Here is a 12,404-nt window from a genome sequence, read left to right on the forward strand (position 1 = left end):
TCTTTGGTAGCAATAGATTTAGCCTTTATTTCCTGTTGTACTAACAAGACTTCACGGTGGGGTTGGTCAACAGCATGGGTGTGATCATTTACATGGCCAACTACTTCATTTCCACAAACTTTTATTTTCGCTTCACAGTTATTATGGCGGCGTTTTTCACATTCATAAGATGTAACATTATTTGCCAATTCCTTCTGCTTCACATAGATGTATCCTTCGTAAATAAGCTTCATTTTTCCACGTTCACTTTGGACAAACTCCATGATGGGTGATGTTACTTCTTATATTTCTGAATAGACTGGATCCTTCTTACTTTTTTTTTTTGTAAACATTTGTTTGACTCTACAGTAGGCGATAACTTTTGGAAATTAACTATAACTCGTACGACCGATTATCTAATTAGGAAATAACTACATAAATGGTAATAAAATTAGGAAATAGATACAATTATTTCTTAAATGACCAATTATGTAATTAGGAAGAATATCTTCATAAATAGTTACTAAAAAGCAATCCACGGGGATGTTCGTGAAGAGGGACTCCACGTCCATCGATGCAATAACTCCTCCGGGGGGTGTCGTGATGCAGGACCCTCTCAAGAAAACTAACGTTGTCTACCAATACAAATGCCCTGTCCTGGGAATGCCCCCCGGCGCCTACATTGGTATGACAACGATGCGATTTTCCAAGAGGATATCCTGCCACGCTCAGGAAGGCGCCATCCGTAACCATGCAAAAAACATCCACAATACCAGGATAACTCAGGAGGACATTATTCCTAATATTGGTATTATCGATAAGGCGGCAGACCACCGTCGCCTCTGCCTCTTAGAGGCCCTACACATCGGGAAGGAGAGACCCAGCCTCAACACCACTCAACAGGCTTCACTCCTTCCGACGGTGGCACGTAGGGCACCGCCCGCCGGCACCATAGAGCCGATCGAACGGACCAATCAGGTGCCCCTGCCCAATACTACGCTCCCAGTCTCCAGCGTCCGCACGCGAAGAGCAGTGCGAGCTTCCACCTCTGCAAGACGGCTTGACTCAGGGACTTAATCCTCTGTTCAGCCAATGAAAACGCAGCGCCCATCAGACAGAGCACCTGGGACACAATAAATACCGCCGAACGACCCCATTCCAATCAGTTCACGCTCACCTTTCCTTGAAGATGAACCGATGATACGGTTGGAAACGTTGGAATTCCATTACGCCCTTAGACTAAGATTTGTTAACCACTTTTGTTATCATAACAATAAATTAGTATTTTTAGAAAACATTTCTTTAACCAAGATATGAACATCGGCCAGCTATTAGCAAATATCAGCCCTGATGAGAAGAGAATAATAAGAAGAATTGAAAAGACCATATATAAAATCAATTCCACTGATGATCAATTCCACTGATGCTGCCATCATCTTTAACAATACATGTTTGAGAGAGGGTCTCCTACCTTCATATTATTATTATTGTTATTATTATTATTATTATTATTATTATTATTATTATTATTATTATTATTATTATTATTAGTATAACAATTAATATAATATAAAAAATAATAATTAATAATAATAATAATAATAATAATAATAATAATAATAATAATAATAAATTCCAATAATAAATGGCAATAAATTCCAAAGCATTTGTCCAGAGGGCAGTGGTTTTACGGGGGCAATTTTCCCGGGGCAGTAGTCCTACAGGGGCAATTTTCCCCCCCCGGGGCAGTTGTCCTAGATCCGTGAATGTGACCTCTGAGACAGTAGATTCTTCTTAACAAAGAACATCCACTTCAAATAATGTCATTACTCACCACATCCATCTATCAACAAAAGAAGCAATTTAAAAATATAACAGGAGCTCGGCCCACCTACTCCCTCTGACTCCTGTCCAGCTATAAGTAGTTCATATAAAATCAAATAAAAAACACTGGGACAGCTCAAAAAAATAAATAAAATAATGAGCATTTAAATAATAAAAAAAAATCTTAAATATGAAGACTACTAGTCCATAAGGCAACCAAGAAAACTTCTTTGCCAACGTATTTTCCTTCATAGCTGAACTTCCAGGATTTACAGCTCATGAATGTCCTTTGGTTACCAGGATTTCCAGCTCATAGATGGCCTGTGGTAACCACACAGTCCTATGTTAAATATGGTGCGTGGAAATCCTCGGCGCAGGGTAACTCCTCAAAACAAAATATGGCGCGTGAAGACATGCTGCTAATCGCCTTCTGACAAGGTTCCTCTCGAAAACTGAAGGTGTGAAGGACTGGAGATCATCATAAAATCGGTGAACTGCTCCCAAATTACAACTGCATCAATCATGGCTCATAGAGGATACTCTGTGAATTTGCCCTTGAAGAACTGGTGTATACTGTAAGTCAGTGATGTCATCAGTCAACAAAACAAGAATCAACTCCAGGCCTAACAGTCTGTCACTGCAAATATAACTGTCACAAAACAGCAAAGAATCATCTCCCAGAAATGAAAAAACCATTAACTGAGAAATTACTCAACTCACATAATCAAAATAAACCAATGTGCCCAAAAACTGGATATACCAAATAACTTCTGAACGAACTCACGGGCGTCATAAAAGGAAACCAACGATTGAATTCACCAAAATGATTCAAAAACTCCGAAAGAAAGAAAAACCAATCATAACTGCAAAATACAAACTCACCAAATAATAAGTCACCACCAAAATACTGAAAATCACAGCAAAAGTCAACTACTTGAAAAACTCCAAACTGCTAAAAGAAAACCACAAAGCTAGTTTATAGTTAAGCTGGTTATGGACGTTGACTTTTACAAAAACTTTGTCACCAACAGCAATATTAACATTAGCTGACTTTGAATTACTTCTGTCAACCATCTCTTGCGTTTTGAACTTGATATTTCTGCTAAGGTGCACATACCTATCTTTAGCCTTAGAGACCAAAGACCTAACTTACCATCACAATTAGCAGGATTGGACTATAAATTAAAATGCGCCTTGTGCTGGATAACCAAACAATGCCTCTGTTGGAGACTTATCTATTGTATCACTAACTATAATATTAATGCTTTGCCGGACATGCGCTATATACTGATCCAATTAACGTCATTACCCCCTACAGTAACCTGTAGCATTTCTAAAATTTTCCTGTTCGCTCTTTCACACAGCCTATTATCTTCTGGTCTATACGGGATAATAGTCACTTTTTTTATCCCCATAACTTCTGCAGGGCATTCTAAAATCTCATTCACAAATTCCCACCCGTTATCAGAACTTCGGGGGTTCTGTAACACTAGATCCAACCCTGAAAGAAGTTGATAGCAACCTGTTCAGAGGTTTTATTCCTTAAAGGAAAAATTTCAATAAACCTAGTCAGCTTATCTACAACTACTAACATATATTTATGACCATATCTAGCCTCACAAAAATTCCCAAGAACGTCCATCTGGACTCTGAAAAGGCCTTGATGGCACAGGAAATGCACCTAACCAGCACAAGACCTAACAAAATCTTCAACAGAAGAAGCCATGTTTTTCAAGAAATATTTCATGCGTATCTCATGATGCATCATCTCGATCTCCAAATGTGGGCTACCAAATTCACAATGAACAATCTTGAGTACTGTAGGAATCAGACTCTTCGGGACAACAATCTGTGTCCTATCTCCTTTATCCTCACTGCTTTGCTGCTTATATTTAACTTTCCTAACTAACAAATTACCCTCTAACTCTAACCCAGCAAAAGGTAGTTTCTGGGATTGGCCTGTGTCGCCCAGTGAAAGTACCTTATAACACTCATTTCAAGGTATAAATAATTGCTAAATATACCAGAGAAAAAAAGCTATATGGAGATGCCAGAGTTACTACTTCTGGATCGATCACCTTCATAGATGTCGGTATAAAAACGGGGCGAGTGGATGCCACTACCACAGACCTCCAGCCAAATAGTCTCTCCTCTCTCAAAATCCCTCACCAGAGAGGAGCCGTTCCAACGATCCCCCTCTGCTCGTCCCCGCTTCTTCTGCCAAGAACTTCATTCCTTCATAGCACTCGTTGTCACGAAGGTGTGTTTTTGATCGTGATTTCTAGCTTTTGTGATTGTGGATTTATCATGTCTTCTGATCATCAGGAAGCATCTTCATCTAAGTTGAGTATTATTTTTCTGACTTTGTACATGTTCGGGCAGCGGTGCATTTTATGTGGTATTGTTTATTATAATGTCAACTGGGAGCCGAGCGTATCGGCTCTCACGCAGCCATTTAAATGCACTGTTGGTTCGCGTATTCAGTCGCCTCAACTTTTTTTATTACGATAAATTATTATCATTTTTGCTTTTTTTTTTTTACAGTATACGTTACTGTTATCGTGGAATTTTACCATTTCGCTCCTGATGGGTTCCGATAGGTTGTTTAATAAAATTCATCAATTTTAATTATAACATATTAGAAGGTTTCCCTCTCTCTCTTTTTTAAAAAAGGCCTTCAGGAGTGATGCGGTTCCCTCACGAAATACAATAAAATTTAAATTCTACTACATGTGCGAATATTGTGTTGTAGCGACCTAGACTAGCCTAATGTTACAATTTTTACTGGAGAAGTGATAATTCTCATTAATTCGCGGTGCTCATGCATTTTATGTAGATGATTTTATTGCTATTTAGTTTATGTTACAATATTATTGCTATTATATTGATGAGGTTGGGAGTCCTATACGAATATTATCTATCCTTGGCCGCTTATTACCGGTCCTAGCCTACCTGACCAGATCTAGGTTAGATTTTGGAAGTTAGGCTGGGCGGTAAAGAGTTTTTTCTCTCTACCTTAGTTGGTTTTAGTTCTGGCGATCCTGACCAGACTATTAAATTAGTTTTGGAAGGTGATCCTTTACTAGAGAATTCTCTCTTGTCACAGAATGTAGGTGCTAGACCCATATTTCCTGACCAGGTAGATATATATTCGATTTTGGAGGGTTAGTTTTGGTTCTGATGTTCCCTCTTTCATGACGTTTCTATTAAGCGCCATCCTAAGCCACCCGACCAGATCGGTATATCTGATTTTGGAGGGTTACGCTGGGTTTGTAGATGGATTATTTTTCGTAGGTACTTCCAATAATTCCTGTTTCAATATTTTAGTTAGTATAGCCTCGGCTAATTCCTCCTTTATGGTGTCAGTTGGCCTGCCGTCTTCTGCCTCTTTAGTTGTAGGTTTTTCCACGGCTTCTCGGAAGGTGTTAATCACCTGACCGGTTGCTGTTGCCAGGCGATTACTATTACCCTTCCCCCTCCGTGCTCTTCCCTTCCGGCCCGAACTTGTTCCGGAGGTGTTTCGTTAGCTCGCTGTTCTAGTAACCCTTACGGGGAATGGCAACTGGATCGTTGAACACCACCCCGGGGGTTTTAGTCGGAGGAGGTTAAGGAGTTGTAGTTTACGTATTTTTGTTAGTACCCCTTGTTTGTATTTTGCTAGTTACCCTTCCCCTCCGTGCTCTTCCCTTCTGGCCGGTTTTTTCCGGTGGTGTTTCATTAGCTCGCTGTTCTAGTAACCCTTCTGGGGAACGACAGCTGGAGCGTCGAGCACTATTCCCGGGGCGACTAGTCAGAGGAGGTCAAGGAATAGAGTTTTATAATCTCTGTGGGTACTTCCCCGGCTCTGTGTTTCCCGGTCGAAGTATGATCTATCATTACTTTTGCCGGGTCATTACACACCAGAAGTAGTTAGTATTGCTGTGTCCGCTGCTCTGTTTTACATTATTCTCAATTTTTTCGCTGCCACCCCCACCTCGGTGGGAATGGAACCAGGTTTAGAGTACTTTTCCATTTAATTTGGAATAGCTACTCTTTTCCGGTATGTTCAGATTCAGACCAGGTTTACCTGGCTTCCTGTTCTGTTCGTATTTAACCAGTTCCGTCGGTATTAGCGATCACGATAATGAGATCGTGGATTCCAGAGCAAGCGGAGACTTTCACAGCTTGTTTTTTTAATACAATTCTTACTGAAGAGTTGTATTTGTTTTTTTCCCTGTAAACTAGTTAATCAAACAAACTAGTTGAGTGTACTCATGTATCAATTCTAACTTACAGATGGTACACTGTCTGGAGTTGGGCTGTTCGGCTGTCATTCAACCTTGTGGGCATGTAGTCTGCCGATCTCATGCCAGCTGTTTGGTACAGATGGAAAATTTCCTAGTATGGCATCCGGATGGCTGCGAAGTATGTTACGGTTTAGTACAGAACGTAACTAATGAGTCGGTAAGTTCCATTCGCACCTTAGTAATGTTTATTTTTGAACAATAGTTGCATATAGGAGGGGTAAATTTCTGGAGGATCTGATTTCGTCCTTTCTTACAGACCCCTCTGGTGTTTAAGACCTCCTCACTGACAAGCCTTAAAACCTGGGTAGGCGGCTATGGCAGGAACGTAGCCGCTGGATGTCCCTATATGCTGTCGGAGGAGATGTGCTCTCTCCTCTATCCCAATGCTAGGATTTCGGCAGCAGTAGCTAGGGAACTTGCGGCTCCTATCATAGAGAGGATCCGCCTAGAGACCCAGATTCCCAGATTCCCCTTGATGAGGGTTTATGTGAGGAAGTGACCGGAGAGGTAGCAGACATCAGCCTACACCAAGAACCAATGGCCATCGACTCGCAGGAAGGAGATAGGGAGGTAAGTGAGGCAGGAGGTATTAGCTCTAAAATTAATATTTTTAGTCCATCTTCTTCTTCATCTTCCTTCCTGGGGAGAGGTCTGGTTCTGAAATCCCCAAGGTGAAAACTTTAACAAAGAAGTCCCTGCAGAAGGCTGCCAGACCAGCTAAGCCTTCTCCAGTGGACTCCGCCAGGTCATCATTGGCTACCAAGCCTTTGACTGCTCCGCCTCATGGAGAAGATGGGCAGCATGGTAGACTTGAGGTTTCAATCGATGTCGTCTCAGCTCGCTTCGGGCTTAGAGACATCAGGACAATCTATCTTGTCTCTTGCTCAGAGACTACAGACTCAGGAGTGTTTGCTGGCTGGACTTATTCAGTCTGGAGGCACACAGCAATCCTTCGTTGTACTGGATGCGTCTAAGCTCCCGCCATTTGAGGATAACAACCCATGGCAGTTGGCTCTGCATGCTCCTTTCTCTGAGGGCATGCTGACAATTGAAGGATGCGGTACCTGTCCGGTGGAAGATTATGAATTCTTCCCGGAGGGTCTCCAATTTCCCTTCCCGGGCTACGTTTGTTTAGCCGAAGAAGCCTTTGTGAGAGTAGACAAAGTCCCCAAGGAGACGGTGATCTATCCTAGGGACCAGGCACAGTCGGCATGGGTCCGCACTCTTTCAGAATGGGAGTGCATTAACACGAGGATGACACCAAATAAAGGTTGTTATACCATGTTCGTGGTAGGGGATAGCATCCCGACCCCTTGTACTTCCAAGATTGCAGAATTAACTCTGCAGGCTGGAATAGAGGATAAGCCAATGCCTCAACTTAGAGAGACAGAACCTATCTCTTTGCTCTTTCCCGGAGATCTGGAGTGCTGGGTAGGCGCTCCGGAAACTTTCACAGTGGGCAAACTCGACCCAGAGTGTGCTTCCACACAATTTAGTGAAAGGCTTCCTAGAATTCCAGATGCCTTAGTAAAGGCAGAATTCGAGGCTAAATGTAGGCTAAGTAGATCAATCAATTCCGTTACCACGGCGGAATTGACGGCTTCAGTCTACTCTGAGGAACCTTTATTCGGGGTCCTAACAAAGTCGCTGCTGCAGACATTCCAAAGTGACCTGTATGATTTTGTGGTTGCTAGGCGAAGTTGCAGGAAGCATGTCCTGGTCTACGCTTCCATCAGACACGAGCCTAATAAACTAATTAAGGCTTCAATCTGGGGACCTAAACTCTTCCCTGAAGATGTAGTGAATGGTGTCATCAGTGAGGCAACTAGGGTGAATCAGAACCTTCGTGTCCGCTGGGGCCTTCCCTTCAAGAGGAAGTTTGAAGCCTCCGGACCACAACCCAAAAACAGGAAGAGGGTCAGGAAGTATCAGCCTTTCCAGACCTCTCAGTCACAGGCAGTGGTACAAGCAGTCCCTGTCTCACAGCTTGGTCAACCTTCAACATCTAAGGCAAGACCACAACAACAGTTTGTCCTTGTACAAAGCCAGCCAACTCAACAACCCTCGAGTTCGGCTACATTTGTGACCTCCCCTGCTTTCAACGCTTCGTTTGAAACACAGGGAGTCTTTCAAACCTATAATAGGCAAGGAAGAGGCAGTAGAGCAAGAGAAGCTTACCAGCACAGAGCTGGTTCCAGAGCCACCTCTAGGGGCAGAGGTTTCAGGGGAGGCAGAGGAAGTAAGACCTCAAGCAGCCAATGATCCAGTCCAGGTAGGTGGGAGACTGTACCTCTTCCGGGACCATTGGACCTTCAGTCCATGGGCCCAAAGAATAGTATCAAAAGGTCTGGGGTGGAGATGGATAAAAGGGCCTCCTCCACCAGTCACATTCCACTAAATCCCAACGACAGACCTTCTAAATTATGCCAAAGACCTTCTCCAGAAGAAGGCAATAAAGAAGGTCAGACACCTGAAGTTTCAGGGACGTTTGTTCACCGTGCCAAAGAAGGACATGGACAAACCAAGAGTGATTCTGGACTTGTCCCGTCTCAATTCATACATTCAATGCGACAAGTTTCGCATGCTGTCTCGCAGGTACGGACCTTACTTCCCCGTGGGGCTGTCACCACCTCTATCGATCTTACAGACGCCTATTATCACGTCCCGATAGCGAGAAACTTTTCTCCCTATCTAGGATTCAAACTAGGAAGACAGGGTTACTCGTTCAGAGTCATGCCATTCGGGCTCAATATAGCACCCAGAATAGTCACCAAACTGGGAGAGACCATAGTTCAAGAACTAAGAGCTCAGGGGGTTACGCTAGTAGCTTACCTAGACGACTGGCTTATTTGGGCACCCAACGACAAGGAATGTCATAGGGCTACAGCCAAAGTAATAAAATTCCTAGAGTATCTGGGGTTCCAGATAAACAAGGAAAAGTCATGTCTCATTCCAGTGTCTCACTTTCAATGGTTAGGAATCCAGTGGGATCTAAACATACACAAACTATCTCTTCAGCCAACCAAGTACAAAGAGATAGCGAAAGCTACGAGGCAATTTCTAAAAAACAGACGGGCGTCTCGCCGTACCCAAGAAAGAGTACTAGGTTCACTTCAGTTTGCTTCACTAACAGACCTCTTGTTGAAAGCAAGACTGAAGGATATCAACCGGGTATGGCGGAAAAGAGCCAACAGCAGACTCAGAGACAAGATCTCCTTGATTCCGCTGATACTGAAGAAAAGACTATGTCCATGGACGACAATCAAGAGTCTTTCCAAGTCAGTTCCGCTCCAGTTTCCCCCACCATCTCTAGTAGTCCACACAGATGCTTCTCTTGAGTGGATGGGGGGGGGGGGGGGGTGCTATTCTCAACACAAGAAGGGTCAAGGAACATGGTCAATGGTATTCCGCCAGCTTCATATCAACATCCTGAAAGCACTGGCCATTTTCCTGACCCTAAAAAGACTAGCTCCGGCCAGGAATATTCATATCAGACGAGTCTTGGACAGTGCAGTGATAGTTCACTGCCTAAACAGAGGAGGGTCCAAGTCAAGTCACATAAATCACGTGATGATAGCTATCTTCTCGCTGGCAATGAAACATCATTGGCACCTGTCAGCTACTCACCTGGCAGGTGTACGAAATGTCTTTCGGATTCCCTATCCAGGACAACTCCGCTGGAATTGGAATGGTCTCTGGACGCAAAATCATTCAATTGGATTTGCCTACAGATTCCGGACCTTCAAGTGGACTTGTTCGCCACGGAATCCAACCACAAACTTCCATGTTATGTGGCTCCCAATTTGGATCCTCTAGCTCAAGCCACAGATGCGATGTCCATAGACTGGAACATTTGGCAGAAGATTTATCTATTTCCTCTAATAAACTTTTTTGATGAAAGTTCTACACAAACTCAGATCTTTCAAAGGGCAGATAGCGTTGGTAGCACCTAACTTTATGGATTTCATGAAGTTTGCGCCACAGAAAGATGCTAATATTGACCCGCTTAACACATTGTTTGTGGAATCAGACAAAGAGAATTGACACTCCGGCAATATGATTCAGCAGTGAGGAAATTAGCCATCTTTCTAAAAGAATCAGATGCTCAGACAATGACTACGAATCTGGCAATTTCATTTTTTAGAACTGTTCAAAAAAGGTCTAGCCGCTAGTACCATTACTACGACTAAGTCCGCCCTGAAAAAGATTTTTCAGATTTGGCTTTAACATTGATTTAACAGATTCATACTTCTCATCTATACCTAGAGCATGTGCTCGGCTGAGACCAGTAATCGACCTCATACGGTCTCCTGGTTTTCAAAATGCAAGTACTCAGTTAGCCTCAGAATACTGATAATTGAATCATGCTCTTATATAACCCTTCTAAGGAAAACTATTTTTACTGAGCCTGGCCTCAGGTGCTAGAATATCAGAACTGTCGGCTCTCTCTAGAAAACCAAATCATATTGATTTCCTCCCGTCAGGAGAAGTTCTACTTTCTCTGGACCTGAAATTCTTGGCAAAGAATGAAGACCCTCAGAACAGATGGTCTCCATGGAAGATTGTCCCTCTTCCACAAGACTAAGTCCGCCCTGAAAAAGATTTTTCAGTTTGGCTTTACATTGATTTAACAGATTCATACTTCTCATCTATACCTAGAGCATGTGCTCGGCTGAGACCAGTAAATCGACCTCATACGGTCTCCTGGTTTTCAAATGAAGTACTCAAGTTAGCCTCAGATACTGATAAGAATCGTGCTCTTATATAACCCTTCTAAGGAAAACTATTTTTACTGAGCCTGGCCTCAGGTGCTAGAATATCAGAACTGTCGGCTCTCTCTAGAGAACCAAATCATATTGATTTCCTCGCGTCAGGAGAAGTTCTACTTTCTCTGGACCTGAAATTCTTGGCAAAGAATGAGACCCTCAGAACAGATGGTCTCCATGGAAGATTGTCCCTCTTCCACAAGACTATTTGGCTGGTGGTCTGTGGTAGTGGCATCCACTCGCCCCGTTTTTATACCGACACCTATGAAGGTGATCGATCCAGAGGTAGTAACTCTAGCATTTCCATATAGCTTTTTTCTCTGGTATATTTAGCAATTATTTATACCTTGAAATGAGTGTTATAAGGTACTTTCACTGGGCAACACAGGCCTTCACCCAGAAATAGATTTTTCCTTTGTCAAAATCCCTTTTATAACCTTTCCTAAATAATTCCCCTCTTAGGAAAGAATATCCCATTCCATGGAATCATCATTTAAACAACAAATCTGAGAACTATCCTCATAAGAACTCCTGCTGAGGGCATCGGCAACTACGTTAGATTTTCCCTCAATATATCTGAACTTGGCATCAAAATTTCAAATTGTCACAAACCAACTAGCCCTCTTAGGAGAAAGATCTGGCTAATTTAAAAGATCCAACAATGGCTTATGATCCGTAAGAACTTCCACTTTGTTACCCAATAACAATTTCTTGAAATGAACAAAGCTAGAAACCACAGCAAAAGTTTTTTGTCAGTTGTGGATATCAATCTTTTATTGCTACCTCGCATCTTAAATTTGCGACTTTGGAAGGCAATAGGATGAAATGTATGTATATGCCCTGAGTGTCCAAGGAGCCTTACTATCTCAGAATGTATAAGAGCAAGGCATGATCTGACCTCCAGCTTACTCGGATGCATGCAATATTTTCCCCTCACGCATAAGTTGTAAACATTATGTTGCAATACACTCCCTAAACACCTGAATTAACCCTGGTCACTGACCAGCCTGAACTATAGCCCCACAAATGATCCCACTAATTGGGTATTTAACTGCTACCAATGCTGCAGGTAAAATTTGTCTACTGAGTTACCTGTGTTACCATTAGCAATGCTGCTACAGGAACTGGCTGCCAGAGGCCTAACTCCTCAATTGTTTTCAGGTTGCTGGGCTGTAAGGATGTCTCCTGCAAACACACGAACTTTAGGTCTTAGCCCGACCCCCACATATATTGTGGCCTTGGGATTCTGGATTACGACTTTGGCATTGTATTATGACTACGCTTCTGTTTTTTTTTTTTTTTATGTTCCGGTTGATTGATTTGGAACTTCTCATAATATTGACCTAGGTGGGATAGGACTGAATATGGACAAACTACAGAAATAAACACTGTCAGCCAATGTCTCCACGCCTCCTTCGTCTGCTGTGCCTTCCGAACGGATGTCGGCACTCAGCGGTCCTGCTCTACCTACATGCAAGTGGAGGATGACAGACAGACATTCTTTATGTATTACTTGTAGGAAGGTTCAGTGCAGCATCAAACAGAGGTG

The 12,404-nt window shown here is 42.7% G+C and overlaps 1 protein-coding gene across 1 annotated transcript in view; it reads left to right on the top strand.

Moving 5' to 3' along the window:
• Positions 1–12,404, top strand: part of LOC135204697 (zinc finger protein 239-like) — an 86,266-nt gene that overhangs the window by 55,691 nt on the left and 18,171 nt on the right. The window lies entirely within an intron of this gene.

Source organism: Macrobrachium nipponense, chromosome 47 (assembly GCF_015104395.2).
Source record: "Macrobrachium nipponense isolate FS-2020 chromosome 47, ASM1510439v2, whole genome shotgun sequence".
Lineage (NCBI taxonomy): Eukaryota > Metazoa > Arthropoda > Malacostraca > Decapoda > Palaemonidae > Macrobrachium > Macrobrachium nipponense.